Genomic DNA, 17,686 nt, shown 5'->3' with positions numbered 1-17,686 from the left:
ATGAAGCGTTGGTATGGTTATGAGAGACCTTTTTCCTTAGAATCCCAATTAGCCAACTGAAAACTCTGTAAAGCATCTCATCACTTTTTAATCCGTAATATCATATTCCATTGGTTAATGCAAATACTCAAATCGAGAATGAATTTCACTCAAACATTACGAGTGGCCTCTTATTTCCAATGGGACAATTAACAGCGGTTAATGGCCCCAATAGAATTACGAGATCCGAGGAAACACTGCAGGTCTCTTAATTTTCACCAGGAGATTCCAGCAGTTAAAAGAAGTCAAGATCTTTGAACGTCCTGCCCAAAATGAGGAATTACCCTGAAATATTGGACCCAGAATTAACAATTTCCATGGTAAATTCTCATAATGGGTTCGCACCACCGGTAACAGCAACTCCAGAGGTGGGGAAAATCTGGCCTTTTTAAACTGGTACTTATAATGAGGGCCTAAACTGGTACTTATAATGAGGGCCTAAACTGGTACTTATAATGAGGGCCTAAACTGGTACTTATAATGAGGGCCTAAACTGGTACTTACATGAAGGGCTAAATGTCTACCTATGAGCAACAGAAAGAGCAATAACTCGTCTTCGACTTATTCAAAATGTGTCAGCCAGACTAATTAATTAACATAAAAATGGGAACATATTTCCCTGACTCTTTATCAACTTCACAGATTACACAAAAGAATAATTTTTAGATCTTTAACAATCATACATGTGGTGGTGGTATAAGCAGCGGTCCTACTTATAAGCTGCAAAATGTAAATGCCATTCACAGATAAACAATTGATATTTTCTAAATATTGCCCACATGTAATAAGATCAGGAGCTAAATCATCTTCTGCAGCAGCAGCTAGACTCTATTGTTCCCTTCCATTTCAACTATACTCCCAGCCATTGCTCTTCACTTTAAGGAGATGGCTAAACGTGGTTCTTCACTCTATAGTGTGGATGTATGGTGAAAGCGCTGTGTGAGGTTTCATTAGCACCAAGAAGCTTTGGTTGTAGTGCACTCTACAAATAACCAGTAACGTTCTTCGTACTTGAGTTATATGATACATTTGTTTCACCCTAAAGAGGTTATGGTAGGAAGGTAAAAAGAATGATAGACTATGTCTGACACTTTGGAAAACACAGTAAAAAAAAAAGAACTGGGCAGCAGGTCCTGTATTCCACAGTCCCCAAAGCTCACTACGAGTGCTATAATCCCAACAACCAGTGGACAAACCAAACTGCTTTCAGGTGCTTTCAACCTAGTGGCTATTACTATAGTTCACTGTCTTGGATGACTCACAGGTTCTTCACTTTGTGGACAGGAATAGGGGTTGCCCCATCAGAACTGGCATGTCGTCTAGGCTCAGCTGCACATTCACCTCAGTCATCATAACTAAGTTTTAGACTCTCAATGAAGCATGAAGACGCTTATATGTGGATTTGAACCAGTTGCTCTTAAGCTGCAGCACACTTTGGGTGTCACACACACAAAGGTGTAGCACAAGTTGGGTTTCACATATGCAATGGTTTAATAGGTAGATTAAACAAGCATTGACAAAGCCAATAGACCACGCTTTCTTGTTTTTGCCAATTCAGGCCTGGTGGAGTGGATTTGCCAAATGTTTTTTTTCTGATACTGTTCAACATTACAAAAACTAAAAATGGTTAAGGTAGATGCTGAACAGCATCTGCAAAAAGAAGAAACGCATGCAGAGGCAGTATGAGTCATGTGTCATCATGCATGCTTTATTGACGTGATGGCCAGTTTAATTTATGTATCATTCCAAGAGGGCAGATGCCTGAGTTGGAGGGGGGAAACATGCACCAATGAGCATTCTTTCTGGAAAGGAGTGGCCTGGCAGCAAGGTGAACCTGCATATCCATCCACACAAGAATCAAAAGATTTTTTTTAGAAACAGCCGGGTACTGAGTAACGGTGGAACTGGCAGATGGATGATGTCGAGTAAGCTGGAGCAAAAGAGGAGGCAATTGATGATGTGGGTGAGGGTGCCTAAAAAAAGAAAAAATATACCCAAAAAAGAATTATTAAAAAGCAAGAAACTCAAGCAACAGATGAGCTCGGAATGGGGGAGCAACAAAGAGGGTTAGGGAGTTAGGACTTGTAGAAGCAGATGAAACAGCAGACTAACTGGAGAGGGAGACAACATGTAAACCGTGGGGTTCTGATTTCAACAAAGAATCACACGAAGAAGACAGCAAGAAAACGCATCAACTCACATGGAGTGCTACTAAATGTAAAAAGAAAAAGTAGTTTGCCCAATGTAAGCTGTGGAAAGATACAAGTTACCCTAATCAAATGGATGTTAAAGGAGTATGATTCAGGTGAGAGAAATGCAAAATGAACAATTGATGTACAGAATGTTGAACGATGTCAAACTTTCACCCAAGTACAGAGATATGGGCCCAAATCCATCGTTTTTTTCCCCCATGCCATTCCAGTTTAAACACAGCCATCTGCAAATCATTCTTGACCCTGCTCCCCATGGGAACAGCCCAGACTGAAATGTCAGGCCAAGTTCTCCCTGGACCTGAAACAAGCATCCAGGGAGCGGTTTCAGGGTTTCACCCCTCATCAGCCAAGCTTGCTTGACTGCAGTGGCATAGAGAGCATGGGACCCACGTCTGGGCATACCCGTCCCACTCGGGGTGACAAATGCAACAAGCATTTGCAATGCAATAGGTCTCACATTTGTGAGAGTTGAAGCTATTAATATTGTAAAAAAACAATTCCTTTTATGTATGTTTTAACAACCTAAACATAAATAAAAGGCATTAGTATTTACAATGCTAATATCTCAAACTCGCGTAAATGCGAGACCTATTGCATTGCAAATGCGTGTTCCCTTTGAAATCTGGGACTTGTATTCTTGTTTAATCCATTATAAAGCAGGTCTAGAAGTCCCATAATTCAAAGGAAGAAAAAAGCATTGGCTATGCCAATAGGTCTCGTATTTGCAAGACTTAGCAATGTCTTTTACTTATGTTTTTGGTTTGCAGAGTAGTGGATAAATGTGAGAAGCCGCAAAAAAATGCAGTGGAGGGGGGGGGGAGGGAGAGGAGGGAAAACATAAGTTGAATTCTAGGCTGTCAGTGTGTAGCTCTCGGTTTTAATATCAATGTGGGACAAGCGGTTGACAATGTGAGGCGTGTATGTGTAGGCCAAATGAACACATAGTCTATTGCTGTTTTGGGGGCCTATGGCTGTAGAGACAATGGGGTTCTAGGCTGTTTTATTACAGTAGGGTTCTGGGCTTCTAATAGAGCCCAACTATGCTTTGCGGGGTCTCAAGCCCGTAGGTGGGGCAGCTCACCCACTAATGAATGGCAAGTATGTGCGAGAGCCCCAACCCCTTTGCTGCTTGTCAATAAAACATGGCTATCGTTACAATGTTGTTGGAGGTAGTAACCGCTATATATAAATACAATTACTGTAGGGAGAATAAGAGGTAAGTGAGTAGGGATAGTTTATCGCCAATAGGGACATAGAAGAAGGACTAGGCATGACACCACTGTACCTGGGAAGAGAACTGTGTGGCCATCTTCGAACGATGACTTATGCAACTTGTCAGCTGGGTGCCTTCAAACCAATCATTTAACAACGTTGGGGCGTTACAGCAAAAAGCATGTACTCCTAAAATAAGTCAAATCCCCTTCCAGACAGCAACCCCAGGACAGCAGCCACTATGGCAAGGCAATGCAAGTGTATTCCTCAAGTTCGCTGCGGCGTACCGACAGATATTAGCAATAAGCAATGCACAATTCCGCCGGTCACCTGAGAAAAATGTTTATTATTCGGTCAGCGGAGCTGTACTATTCAACTGCCCGCAAGCCATGGCACCCCATAGTGGTCAAAACAGCTTTTCAGGCTCAACCTAAAAAGGAACTCAATTCCAACTATGACAGGAAAAAAAAGAAACTGTTCACCCCCGGGAAGGACTTCAAACTAGTGGTCCCAGACAAATATTCCTAAGCGGTCCCCCCAAATCAAAATTGGCACTATGTCAATTTGGTGGCTGGAAACTGCTGAAGAACAGATCATCATGCTGTTAAAACAAACTACAGTGGTCTCCTCTGGAAGCTAATGCCAATTTAAACTTGTTAGTGTCACTATAGGGAATCTAATCTATCTGAACACTCCCAAATTCTTATTGAATCCACACACTTGTTTCCAGAAGGAAGCGACACCTTCCTAAGAAAGAAAGCATTATGCTGTACAATTTAAAGTGAGAGAGTCTATAACAGTTGACGTTGCGCCTTGAACAACCAACACACATTGCTGGTTAAATTTCACAATGCATAAGGGCGTAAATGTCATTTTTCCAATCACTGATGTCGGGGATCGTAAAGAACTTTATGTTCATGAGGCATCCATACCTCATTATGCATGAAATGAAGAAAACTATGGGAAATACTTTGATTACTTGCCTGAATTATTCAACACTCCTAATTGTACTGTTCACTGTCTTTCTTTATACCTCCTTCTCTCACATTTTGCTTTCTGGGCTTTAGAGGACCAACATGATTATCACAAGGAAAAGTGACCCAAGACTAGGACTGATACCCTCTCCTACAGAGGGAGAGAGGGTAACATCTGCCATCATGAACTGAATAGAAGTCTTTCTGCTGCCACCTCAACTTAATAGCTACCATCTGTCACCCCTCAACAGTGTACGATTATCACGAAAGCATGCGTTCTACAACCAAGTGTGCCGCTCCAAGCAACTGTGTTATTGTATTCGTTTCAGTAGACCTCAGAAGTTAAGGAAAAGCAGATAAAGTTTATTCAATCACCAGAATTAACATTGCAGACAACGCATTTAAAACAATTTTTTTAAATGGCATGGCGCTGCAACAACGAAAATTTAAGAGAGGAGCAAGCAGACTTTGGAGATATCATTTCTCGATTTCACACAAATTAGGAGAATTTGCACAGGTAAAAAGATCGAAAGGATGCTAATGTCTGTCACAGCAGCAATACTCACCTTTCTACTCGTTACTAGGCGGACGCTCGGGAGTTTAACCACAAGAAACAACTGAAGAACGTTGTTATGGTTACACGGCACCATGTGAAAGGGTGTGCTCCTCACTAAAGAACACGGAAAGTAGACAAGTGATCAAACAAGCGCGTGGTGGGAGCGTGTGTTGGGAGGGTGTGAGCGTGCGGTGGGAGGGTGTGAGCACGCGGTGGGAGGGTGTGAGCGCGCGGTGGGAGCGTGTGACCGCACGGTGGGAGCGTGGGAGCGTGTGAGGCAGAAAGAAGACGCCATGCATGTGCACATCGCCTGTCCATGCGCGCACATGGTTTGTCTCCCTTCGCTAGCAAACCCGACAACAATAGCCTCGCCAAGGCAAAGCAACGCATGCGCTGCGTTCGCGAGGCAAGACCTAAAAGGACACCCGATGGACATCATTTGTGTGTCTTTTGGTCTGGGGAGAGAAAAACACAAGAAGGAAGAAAACCATTGAATAATCAAGAAGCAATTAAAATTGAAAAGAAAACAAACCAAAGGGCTGAACCACAGTCCACCAAAGTTCTACTACTGTCCACATCGGTCTTCGACAACTGAAAAGTAAAAGCAGTCTGCAGACAAGACCTAAAAATGGAATGAATGCGTCCTTGTGTAACGAAACTGGTGCTCATTTAAAAGCGCTCTGATACCCGATATCTTCGGGTCTAGTTTGCGCTATATAAAACTCTACAAAAAAAAGCATTGGCCACAAACGTAAGTAGACATAACTGAAAAGTGAGAAAATGGAAAAACCTTAAGCAAATCCAAATCAGAGTAATTGCCTGTAATACCACAGGAAGCAACTGCACTGTCAAAGTGTTCTCTAACAGTCACCATGCATGAGGATTGTGGGGATAATGAAGGAGGTCGCTGTAGAAGAATGTGCCTTTGTCTCAGTTAATCTATATCATAAATTCAAAATATCAGGAGAGACGCTACGTCCTCTACTAAACACAATAGGACATAATCAGCTTGAGGTCAGTAACTATAGTAAAGTTATCTACAATACATGACCTAACCGTCGAGTTATTACCTATAAAAAAATCAACAATAGTTGTATTATATCTACTTTTTTATTAAATCTCATGGCTCACCACCAGTCAAAAGTCAAGGTTTTTTTTTAACCATTTATTGTCAAAACAACATTCGAATACCATCATCACTTTTCCAGTTTATTTTCTACTCTAAAAAGTTATATGTATTGCCAAGAAAAGAAATATGGTGGAACATGGCTAAGTAAATATTGTATTTCCACAAAGAAAAATGTTTTTACAGAAATAGTAAGACAAAAGGAATAAATAATATGGACGGTTTACCGATGAAGATGTACACCTCCTTTCGAACATCAGCACCATGAAAACTTTTCAAGGTATGGGTACCATGAAGAATGCGAATGGTTGCGGGTACCATGCAGAATGTCACCTACAGAGTGCAATGACATAATAGGGCCTGCCCTGTCAGTCATGCCAAAAAAGCTTGATACGTTATCACATGCCAGGAAGCAGTCACCGTAGCAGCAGGCTGTGAATCAAAACAGTGTCACCTTATAAACTGAATATCTAGTGTCAGTAAATACCAAAAATGACACCAGAACTGCCACTCCGTATACTGCTGTGCCCCTCCCACAATATTCCAGGCTGTCCCGTCCAGACTGAGCCCCAGGAACATGGGAGGCAGCCAAAGATCAGTCAGGCTCAGTTGAGAGCAGAACGCGACAAAGACCAACCAGAGCTTTAGGTGACATGACAATGGTGGAAGAGCCCTCTGAAAGGAGATTGGCCAAAGACGTGTAACTAGGAATCATTTCCCAAATGGATGGCTTCTGCAATTAATGGCAACTTAAAATATGTAAACAGAAGTCCTGTGCTTCACACAGCGTGCCACCTGACTAGTATGTCATCCAAACATGACAGACCACAATAAATGCAGATACCTAAAATAAACCAGACTAACCGGTTTTGCTAATGCTTGTTAGCTGTATCAAATATACAAACAACAATGATGTTGTTGTAGATAATTCGAATTGTAATTGTTTCAATTCTGAGACAAGAGACTGTGAAGTCATTGTAATTAATGTAGATGAAAGCAGGTATTTTAAATTTCGTAGACACTCATGTTCAAGCTTTCACCTTACTTTCTTCTTCTGCAGATTTTGCCAGCAGCTTAAGCCCGGTTTTCTCCCCACAGCTTTAAAAAATGCTCCATCTGCATATCATACTTTTCTACAATTGCCACATAATAGGCCATACTCTGTGCGTTCTGCAGAAAGGCCAAGGATTGGTTGCTGTACTTTAAATGGAAATATAGAAGTGCAGGTACACACTATTTAGAATACCGGTTCGCTCCTGAGAACTGTGGGTACGTTCACATTAAATGTACTGCAGAAGTGCAGGTACCCCCCTTTTAAATTAAAGGAGTGCAGGTACTCCGTGTCCGACAGTACCTGACCATTTAAAGCACTGACTGAATGTACATGTAGTCATTATTTAAAACTCACTCTCGGGCACAGTGAGAAACTGGCACTTCCTTTGCCTCAATCAATCAAGATTTATAAAGCCCAGCTAATCACCCAATAGGGTATCCAGGTGCCTGCAGGTCCCGGAGCTACTGAACAGCCAGGTCTTGAGGGCCATTCGGAACTCTAGAAGTGTGGTGATGATCAACATTAGAGATCTCACTTGTGCGCCTTCATAAACAACCACTAAGACACCTGGAAACGACTCCGTTTAAAGTGTGCACTAACCAAAAGTAATAAGCTGTATGCAAAGACTACAAAAACACAGCATCTTGAAAAAAGGCAGTAGTCTCTTGGATTACACAAGATGAAATAAAACATGATCTATAAACTACAGATGTGAGAGACACTGAAAGCTCGAGCCAGGCTCGAACCTGAATCCTGGCTCAGCTCACGGTCCTGTTGGAACCTCGAGCCCATAACGAGCCGAGCTTTGCAGCCACCCTACCTCTACCGGGGGCGTTATGGTAAGAGCAGCACACTTTGGAACTGACGAATCAGGTTTGAGTCTTGGCGACTGCTTAACATCCTGTGAATCTGGGCAAATCATGTAATCTTCAAATGCCTACAACAATGCATGACAACAACCGGGCTCATGTAAAGTGATCGCCCTCCAAGTGGCGTTTACGCTATATTTAACATTTGCCGGAAAATGCTCTAGGATGTAAAATCAAAAGCTTAATAAAAAGGAAAGATAAATAAATACCACATTTGCTGGCTGATTTGTACAAAGTAAAACCAGAAAACATGAATAAACAGCGGCTTCCTCGCTTAGATTGTGAGATATTAAGTACATATTATATTTCACCAAAACTCTTTTTTTCATTATCATGTATGAACGCAGTTTCAAAGATGTGAGTTTAGACTCCCTGTACAAAATTATCACTTATAGCATGTACTTCTTCCACCTGGATGACAAACTCAAAATATCAGGCGGCTCCAGACCTCCACTCAATGCTGAAAATCTACTGCTCAAACTTCCAACTTTCGAAAGGGAAAGACTTATGGCACAATCCTTCTCAGGTAATGAGACTAGAAGTTGGAACTAGCTACCTCCAAACCTTTGACCCCAACCCATTAACTCCACAGAGATGCTGTTGTGATCACTCACAGGCTGCTCTATTACCCAAACATTGGTGAAAATTGAACCACTGGACACCAAAATATGGTCAATATTGGTATGGGCATCTCTCCCCCTAAAAGTTGGACAAATTTCATTATTATTATTTTTTGTGCAATCAAGCAATTCCAAATTAAACTTGGCTATTAAATTATTCAGTGCGCTGCCATAATTACTATGCGGGAAATGATTAACATAAACACTGTCACCCTCTACATAATCCTCGTGGTGACCACATATCCCCTTCCGAGCATATCTGCAGGCTTGGATGTTAAAGTCACCTGACCACAGAATTACAAAATTATTCTTAGAGAGAGTGATTGCGGCTTCAATAGCGCGTTCAACATCGGGAACAATCATATCACGTTTAGGGCCCACGATATTATTATAAAAATTTACAACAATTAGATCCCTACCATAGCTATGTTTTAGACGCAATATAGACGCATGCTGACAAACTATAGAATGCTCCCCAAGGGTAAATTCTGTCAATTTAGTTGAAACCAAAGTCAGTAGACCTCCCTTAGCTCTACCAGCTTTGGAAGCTACTGCTGCCACATTATAAGAGGTGTAACCTTCAACTTCTATTAGTCCAGTATGCCATGTCTCTTGTAGGCAAATGATGTCATAACCACATATGATGAAATTATCCCAAAATGGGGTACATAATTTAGAAGTAATTCCGGCTATATTCCAACTATTAAATACAAGGGAATCAGCATTTTTAGTCCCAGTACTTTCGAGGTGATAGGACAAGATTGAAGCCTCTAATCTTACAGTCGGAGTAACATTAACATTATCATTGGTTACAGTTGGTTCATTATCTACAACATTGCCTATACATAGCATAGTATGTGATGAAATTGATTGTGATTCAGTTATATTATTTACACAACTTTCATCACCCAGCTCTTTCTCAAAAGGTAATGTATCACCTATTACAGTACTTCCAGAACTCGGTGTCAAAGATGGATCGCTCAGTCAATCATTCTCCTCAAGTGAGCTGAGCAGCTGGAATCTATTAGAAGTTGGGACCAGGAAGTTGTCATACAGGTTAGGCAGTAAGGGGGGACAAATAGGTACAACATTAGGATATTTACTAAAGGCCGCTCTTGGATGCTGGAAGTTATGTGTAATGATTTGTCTTCCTGACTGGTTCCTATAAAAATAATCAAGTGGGAACAGTGTGATGTTGTATTCGTGATTCGATGGCATAGGTGCATGTAAAATCGAATCTCTCGCCCATTCTGTAGTCCTAAAATTTATAATTATGCAGTCCCCGTCTATCTCCTTTTTATTAGGCCCTACCCAACCTACCCTCTGTGTAGTTATAATCTCTTCGGCGCCTCGTAGTGGGAACCCGCAATTTTTCACCAACCAATACAAGGTCTTATTTTTCAAGGTTTCTTGATTTTCAAATTGGTTAGGCAGCAACTTGGGGACATTCGCAAGTATCGCTACAAATGGTCTGCAATCAGGTGGCAAATTGATAGTGGCTGGGATGACATTATCAATATGACGCCTTGATACAGGTAGGCTCTTGTAGGTGGGGGTGGGTTCATTGGTGTTTCTTTGGGCCCCATCTACTTTTTGCCCTCGTATTACCTTGGGAACAGTGGTTGTTGGCCTCTGCCTTCCACTTGTAGAGGGTACCGGATTTCCCTTCATAGTGGGCACACTAGGAGTACGATTTACTGCACTTAATTTACCATTACTCTGATTCCCAGAATTTAAATTACTTGAATGAGATCTAACTTGTAAACCCAGTTGTTCTAGAACATCCAAGTTAGCTATTCTCAATTTCTCTAGGTTTTCTATTTTTTTACTTAGAATTTCCAGAGATTCCATCACTGGTGCAATGCAAACCTTTACCATTTTCTCGAGACATTCTTTAACTGCCTCGACATTGCTAGAAGCCTGCATTTCCAGTAATTTTATATCTTTTACATGTCTCCCTCCACTGTTCTGCTGCATCACACCTTCTCTTTCATTGGTCTCTAGGGTTTGTATAGCCCTCTTCTTTTTCCTTCTATATATTTTAGTCTGTTTGTTTATTATTAACCTATTTCGACTTTGGGTTAATTTCCTTTTTAAGGGTACAGGCTCACAGTCAGTCTCACTGCTTGACAGACTGATATCACTGATTTGTACAGTTGGAATGACAGAATTAGTAGCATAGCCATCCAAATCCCCATTAGTTACAGACACAATACTAGATATTAGGGGCTGTGGTAATGTGCTGGCTGATAGGTCAGGTGTTATAGACAGTCTAGTCTCCCTAGTACAGGGAACAGTGGGATCTGAAAGCTGTGGTACATCAGATTGTATTAAGTCATACCTTGGCAAACCTGCGAATGATTCCAATAGAAGTGAATCATGTGACATTGTTGTCTCATTTGGAACGCTAACATGTGTATTATCAGTAAATGATGTTTGATTTATTAAACACATACTAGCTGGTAGTGATAATCTTCTTTCCGTACTTTCAATAGCGTTGACAACGACACCAATTGTCTGTTGCAGCATCCTATCGATAGCAGTTAAGGTGGGCAGAGGGGTTGGCACCAAAGTTTGTTTTCTGGTAGTTGAGCGGGTGAGCATAGGTGTTTTTTTGACCGCCACCCTACTTTTACTTTTGACCTCCATCAGGCCTGGTACCCACTATTTACTATATAAGTCAAGGAGGAATTGAATACCTTCAATAAGCAGGAAAAGGTCAATATCAGGGGGGTGGCCCGGCCCGGTCTCCTATGGTCTCTGAGGGCCTCAGAGGGCCCGCCCTTTGCCCGGGCTTAGCCCGGTGCGTCCCGCGCGCGTCCTCGCGGGACGAGGGAGTGGGTGGGTCTTTATGCGCCTCCTGGCGCTGTGCAGTGATGGTGGGGGAGGCGTCCTGAAGCAAGGGCTGATGGGGGCTGTAGTTCTTGTCCTGCCCGACCGGCGGAGCCAAGCCCGGCCAGCCGGAAGCAGGTGTTGATGGAGGACAGTGGAGCTAAGCCCGGCCGCCCGACAGCCACGACCCACAGGCAACGCGCCTCAGCGGAGCACCAGGGACAGAGGTACGCTCGGCCGGCGCGTGCAGCTTTCGAACAGACCACCACCCGGTCCTCAGCAGTGGGTGGGTCTTTATGCGCCTCCTGGCGCTGTGCAGTGATGGTGGGGGAGGCGTCCTGAAGCAATGGCTGATGGGGGCTGTAGTTCTTGTCCTGCCCGACCGGCGGAGCCAAGCCCGGCCAGCCGGAAGCAGGTGTTGATGGAGGACAGCGGAGCTAAGCCCGGCCGCCCGACAGCCACGACCCACAGGCAACGCGCCTCAGCGGAGCACCAGGGACAGAGGTACGCTCGGCCGGCGCGTGCAGCTTTCGAACAGACCACCACCCGGTCCTCAGCAGTGGGTGGGTCTTTATGCGCCTCCTGGCGCTGTGCAGTGATGGTGGGGGAGGCGTCCTGAAGCAAGGGCTGATGGGGGCTGTAGTTCTTGTCCTGCCCGACCGGCGGAGCCAAGCCCGGCCAGCCGGAAGCAGGTGTTGATGGAGGACAGCGGAGCCAAGCCCGGCCGCCCGACAGCCACGACCCACAGGCAACGCGCCTCAGCGGAGCACCAGGGACAGAGGTACGCCCGGCCGGCGCGTGCAGCTTTCGAACAGACCACCACCCGGTCCTCAGCAGTGGGTGGGTCTTTATGCGCCTCCTGGCGCTGTGCAGTGATGGTGGGGGAGGCGTCCTGAAGCAAGGGCTGATGGGGGCTGTAGTTCTTGTCCTGCCCGACCGGCGGAGCCAAGCCCGGCCAGCCGGAAGCAGGTGTTGATGGAGGACAGCGGAGCTAAGCCCGGCCGCCCGACAGCCACGACCCACAGGCAACGCGCCTCAGCGGAGCACCAGGGACAGAGGTACGCTCGGCCGGCGCGTGCAGCTTTCGAACAGACCACCACCCGGTCCTCAGCAGTGGGTGGGTCTTTATGCGCCTCCTGGCGCTGTGCAGTGATGGTGGGGGAGGCGTCCTGAAGCAAGGGCTGATGGGGGCTGTAGTTCTTGTCCTGCCCGACCGGCGGAGCCAAGCCCGGCCAGCCGGAAGCAGGTGTTGATGGAGGACAGCGGAGCTAAGCCCGGCCGCCCGACAGCCACGACCCACAGGCAACGCGCCTCAGCGGAGCACCAGGGACAGAGGTACGCTCGGCCGGCGCGTGCAGCTTTCGAACAGACCACCACCCGGTCCTCAGCAGTGGGTGGGTCTTTATGCGCCTCCTGGCGCTGTGCAGTGATGGTGGGGGAGGCGTCCTGAAGCAAGGGCTGATGGGGGCTGTAGTTCTTGTCCTGCCCGACCGGCGGAGCCAAGCCCGGCCAGCCCGAAGCAGGTGTTGATGGAGGACAGCGGAGCTAAGCCCGGCCGCCCGACAGCCAGGACCCACAGGCAACGCGCCTCAGCGGAGCACCAGGGAGAGAGGTACGCTCGGCCGGCGCGTGCAGCTTTCGAACAGACCACCACCCGGTCCTCAGCAGTGGGTGGGTCTTTATGCGCCTCCTGGCGCTGTGCAGTGATGGTGGGGGAGGCGTCCTGAAGCAAGGGCTGATGGGGGCTGTAGTTCTTGTCCTGCCCGACCGGCGGAGCCAAGCCCGGCCAGCCGGAAGCAGGTGTTGATGGAGGACAGCGGAGCTAAGCCCGGCCGCCCGACAGCCACGACCCACAGGCAACGCGCCTCAGCGGAGCACCAGGGACAGAGGTACGCTCGGCCGGCGCGTGCAGCTTTCGAACAGACCACCACCCGGTCCTCAGCAGTGGGTGGGTCTTTATGCGCCTCCTGGCGCTGTGCAGTGATGGTGGGGGAGGCGTCCTGAAGCAAGGGCTGATGGGGGCTGTAGTTCTTGTCCTGCCCGACCGGCGGAGCCAAGCCCGGCCAGCCGGAAGCAGGTGTTGATGGAGGACAGCGGAGCTAAGCCCGGCCGCCCGACAGCCACGATCCACAGGCAACGCGCCTCAGCGGAGCACCAGGGACAGAGGTACGCTCGGCCGGCACGTGCAGCTTTCGAACAGACCACCACCCGGTCCTCAGCAGTGGGTGGGTCTTTATGTGCCTCCTGGCGCTGTGCAGTGATGGTGGGGGAGGCGTCCTGAAGCAAGGGCTGATGGGGGCTGTAGTTCTTGTCCTGCCCGACCGGCGGAGCCAAGCCCGGCCAGCCGGAAGCAGGTGTTGATGGAGGACAGCGGAGCTAAGCCTGGCCGCCCGACAGCCACGACCCACAGGCAACGCGCCTCAGCGGAGCACCAGGGACAGAGGTACGCTCGGCCGGCGCGTGCAGCTTTCGAACAGACCACCACCCGGTCCTCAGCAGTGGGTGGGTCTTTATGCGCCTCCTGGCGCTGTGCAGTGATGGTGGGGGAGGCGTCCTGAAGCAAGGGCTGATGGGGGCTGTAGTTCTTGTCCTGCCCGACCGGCGGAGCCAAGCCCGGCCAGCCGGAAGCAGGTGTTGATGGAGGACAGCGGAGCTAAGCCCGGCCGCCCGACAGCCACGACCCACAGGCAACGCGCCTCAGCGGAGCACCAGGGAGAGAGGTACGCTTGGCCGGCGCGTGCAGCTTTCGAACAGACCACCACCCGGTCCTCAGCAGTGGGTGGGTCTTTATGCGCCTCCTGGCGCTGTGCAGTGATGGTGGGGGAGGCGTCCTGAAGCAAGGGCTGATGGGGGCTGTAGTTCTTGTCCTGCCCGACCGGCGGAGCCAAGCCCGGCCAGCCGGAAGCAGGTGTTGATGGAGGACAGCGGAGCTAAGCCCGGCCGCCCGACAGCCACGACCCACAGGCAACGCGCCTCAGCGGAGCACCAGGGACAGAGGTACGCTCGGCCGGCGCGTGCAGCTTTCGAACAGACCCCCACCCGGTCCTCAGCAGTGGGTGGGTCTTTATGCGCCTCCTGGCGCTGTGCAGTGATGGTGGGGGAGGCGTCCTGAAGCAAGGGCTGATGGGGGCTGTAGTTCTTGTCCTGCCCGACCGGCGGAGCCAAGCCCGGCCAGCCGGAAGCAGGTGTTGATGGAGGACAGCAGAGCTAAGCCCGGCCGCCCGACAGCCACGACCCACAGGCAACGCGCCTCAGCGGAGCACCAGGGACAGAGGTACGCTCGGCCGGCGCGTGCAGCTTTCGAACAGACCACCACAGGTCTCCAACTCCACCCTCCAAATCCAACTCCACCCTCCAACACTCTGGGACACCACCACATTACTCGGGGACACCACCACATTACTCGGGGACACCACCACATTACTCTGGGACATCACCACATCACTCGGGACACCACCACTTCACTCGGGCACCACACCACATCACTCGGGGACACACCACATCACTCGGGGGCACCACCACATCACTCGGGGGCACCACCACATCACTCGGGGGCACCACCACATCACTCGGGGGCACCACCACATCGCTCAGGGGCACCACCACATCGCTCAGGGGCACCACCACATCGCTCAGGGGCACCACCACATCGCTCAGGGGCACCACCACATCGCCAGGGGCACCACCACATCGCTCAGGGGCACCACCACACCACTCAGGGGCACCACCACATCACTCAGCCCAACGACATCATCACTCAGCACCGCAACAGCACTGTCCTTGCTTGCTACCAACAAGCATTGCCTTAGCCATTAGGACTCGCATTAGGAAAGTGTAAGCTATTGGCTTTGTGAATAACAATGCTATTCATTTATATATTTTCAAAGCCAACACATATTTAAAAAATGTGTCATTTACAATACCAATAGCTCACACTTTCCTAATGCGAGACCTATTGCATTGCAAAATGCTTGTTTTGCCAAGCTCCCCACCAGGCACACGTCCCCTGATCCCAGGTCATGTCCCTGATTGTTTATGACACTCATGAGAGCTACCAACATATTAGTGATGTTAACTACTACCATGTCACTCGCGTTCCTTATGCAATTCACTTCGCTCTATTGTAAAGCGCTCTGTTGTAAAGCGCTCTGACACCTCTAGGTATAGTAAACGCTATATAGAAAAGCACCAAGAAAGTGCTATAAAGTACCCTATTAATATCAAAGTTTCCACGTGGTAAAGAAATTGATTTTTGGAAACATTTTGAAGAGAATGCACCATATTTTTACGTGATGTGTGTTGTATGATTTAAACTTGAAACATTTCCAGTGCTCGGCTCCTACACGGGCTCCTAGAACCAAGCCAGACCCATGGCTCGGCTCTCCCTGTGAACTTGTTGCCTCGCCCACTTCTAATGTAAGGAGGAATTGCATCACAAAGATTCAAGTTCTTTGCACACGAGAGTTTTGCAAGCATTTTTTGGAAATCTATCAGTTTCTCGGCAGTAAAGTTAATGAGAGCCCGGGAGGAACTGTAACTCACTCTCACAACCTAGGACCCTAGTCTGCGCTTCCTTTCTCTCTCCCACCCAGAACGGCACAGAACAGCAGTCCGTGAATAACTTACGGTTACTCACCTCGATTGGACGTCCAATAAAGTCCCGCCCGATGCACGGTCCAAACTGGGCGGCGCCCACCGACTGCAGGAGGACGACTCGGGAAAAGCACCTGCGGGCTCCAAAGCCAATCGAAAATTCTAAATTTGTATGGCGGGTTAAGATTGGCCGAGATGCCTACAATTCTATTTTCATTGGTCACCTTACTCGAAAGAAATCCCGCCTACTCAGCCTCTGTTCAGCCGTGGGATTGGTTGTTGTGCTACCAGGAAGTGCTTAGACTCTAAGCCTTTAGAGCATGGATGAAAGGAATGTTAATCCCTTTAAAGGGCACTAGCGGGCGACGAGCTTTCATCATTTTTTGCAGATTTTATTCGGAAGAGATTTACATGTATCCGACAACTTCGGTACCAGTGTTAGCAGCCTGGGACCGGGTTCAATCTCCTAACTTTAGTCGGGCTTCTCGATGTTTCTTACCAAGGAGCTTTGTGTGTCTGCCAAATGCTTTTGGTATTCTATCATGAGGGACCGTCATTAGGATTCTGTTTGGTGTCTCAGTAAAGCCAAAGACTGGTTACGAATGTCATGCCTTTGGAACATGCTGACTTGTCCTGTCACTGTGCAGTTTATGGTGCTCAATCATATCTGGGTTCAAACTCGTGCTCATTACAGTCGCAGCAAACATCTCTCCTTAATTAATGAAATACAGTTCCTTAGCAGCCTTGCCTTTCACACCCAGAACGTATTTATTGTAATATATATATATATATTTTGTGATTTTTTTTCAATTTATGATGGTGCCTCTGAGAAAGTAGCCACCTATCCCGAAAGGAGCATGGCTAAGGGGGCTGATATTCCAAATCAACTGGTATGAGCAGAGATCCTTGGCAGAATTCCCCTACCTGAGCATTTTTATTGCCATCAATTTCCCAAAAAACTGCCTCGCTCTCTTTTAACAAACTGGAAGCATCAGCAGTTGGATTCAGAGAACAGGAGACCCAACCTTGACAGTCCTGCCAAGTATCACGCATCCGGCGTGACTCTAACGCATTTCAGTGTGGTGATCCGCATCACCGCACTGAAATGCATGATCACGCATTTACATGGTGTCTCAGCCTCGGTGAAGTGCTGCCTAAAGCTGTAATATCATGGAGTTTGGCAGCTGGCAGCCCCCGCCCGTGGCATGTGCGGCGCTTCTCTTGCCGGCTCCTATCTTAGCTGAGGCTGCTGGCAGGCAGCTCAAAGTTACAATCGTGCATCACGTGTCCACCGGTGCAGTTCTCAAACAGCCTGACTAAATGGAGGTGTGCAATGAAAGTCTGGCACCCCGGGGTGACGTCACATCCTGCTGCTGCCTAGGCGGGGAGATTGTTTTGGAAGGAAGTAGCAAGGGGGTTATCGCTGGAGCCGGCGCTGTAATTATAGCGCTCGCAGAACTGTCTTATGCTTGTCCCGGCCGGGCCGTCAAAAATCGCCCGCATGGAATTAAATTCCATTATAGGCTGTGCGTGTCTTTCACTCTGGTACAGTGCAAGCGAACCCGGCTCAGAGTACCGTGAGGGTTCAGCAACTGAGT

General features: G+C 47.6%; 1 protein-coding gene across 3 annotated transcripts in view; it reads right to left on the bottom strand.

Annotated features, from left to right (window-relative positions):
• LOC144816539 (uncharacterized) overlaps positions 1-16,271 on the bottom strand; it is a 1,138,385-nt gene extending 1,122,114 nt beyond the window's left edge. For all 3 annotated transcript variants that reach the window (XM_078674268.1, XM_078674269.1, XM_078674271.1), the window contains exon 1: positions 16,132-16,271. The gene's annotated coding sequence lies outside the window, so the exon portion shown is untranslated. The remainder of the gene's footprint in view (positions 1-16,131) is intronic.
• Between the last annotated feature and the right edge of the window lie 1,415 nt (positions 16,272-17,686).

Source organism: Lissotriton helveticus, chromosome 1_1 (genome assembly GCF_964261635.1).
Source record: "Lissotriton helveticus chromosome 1_1, aLisHel1.1, whole genome shotgun sequence".
Classification (NCBI taxonomy): Eukaryota; Metazoa; Chordata; class Amphibia; order Caudata; family Salamandridae; genus Lissotriton; species Lissotriton helveticus.
The sequence above is the reverse complement of the archived record's forward strand: the minus strand, read 5'-3'. Positions and strand labels throughout refer to the sequence as shown.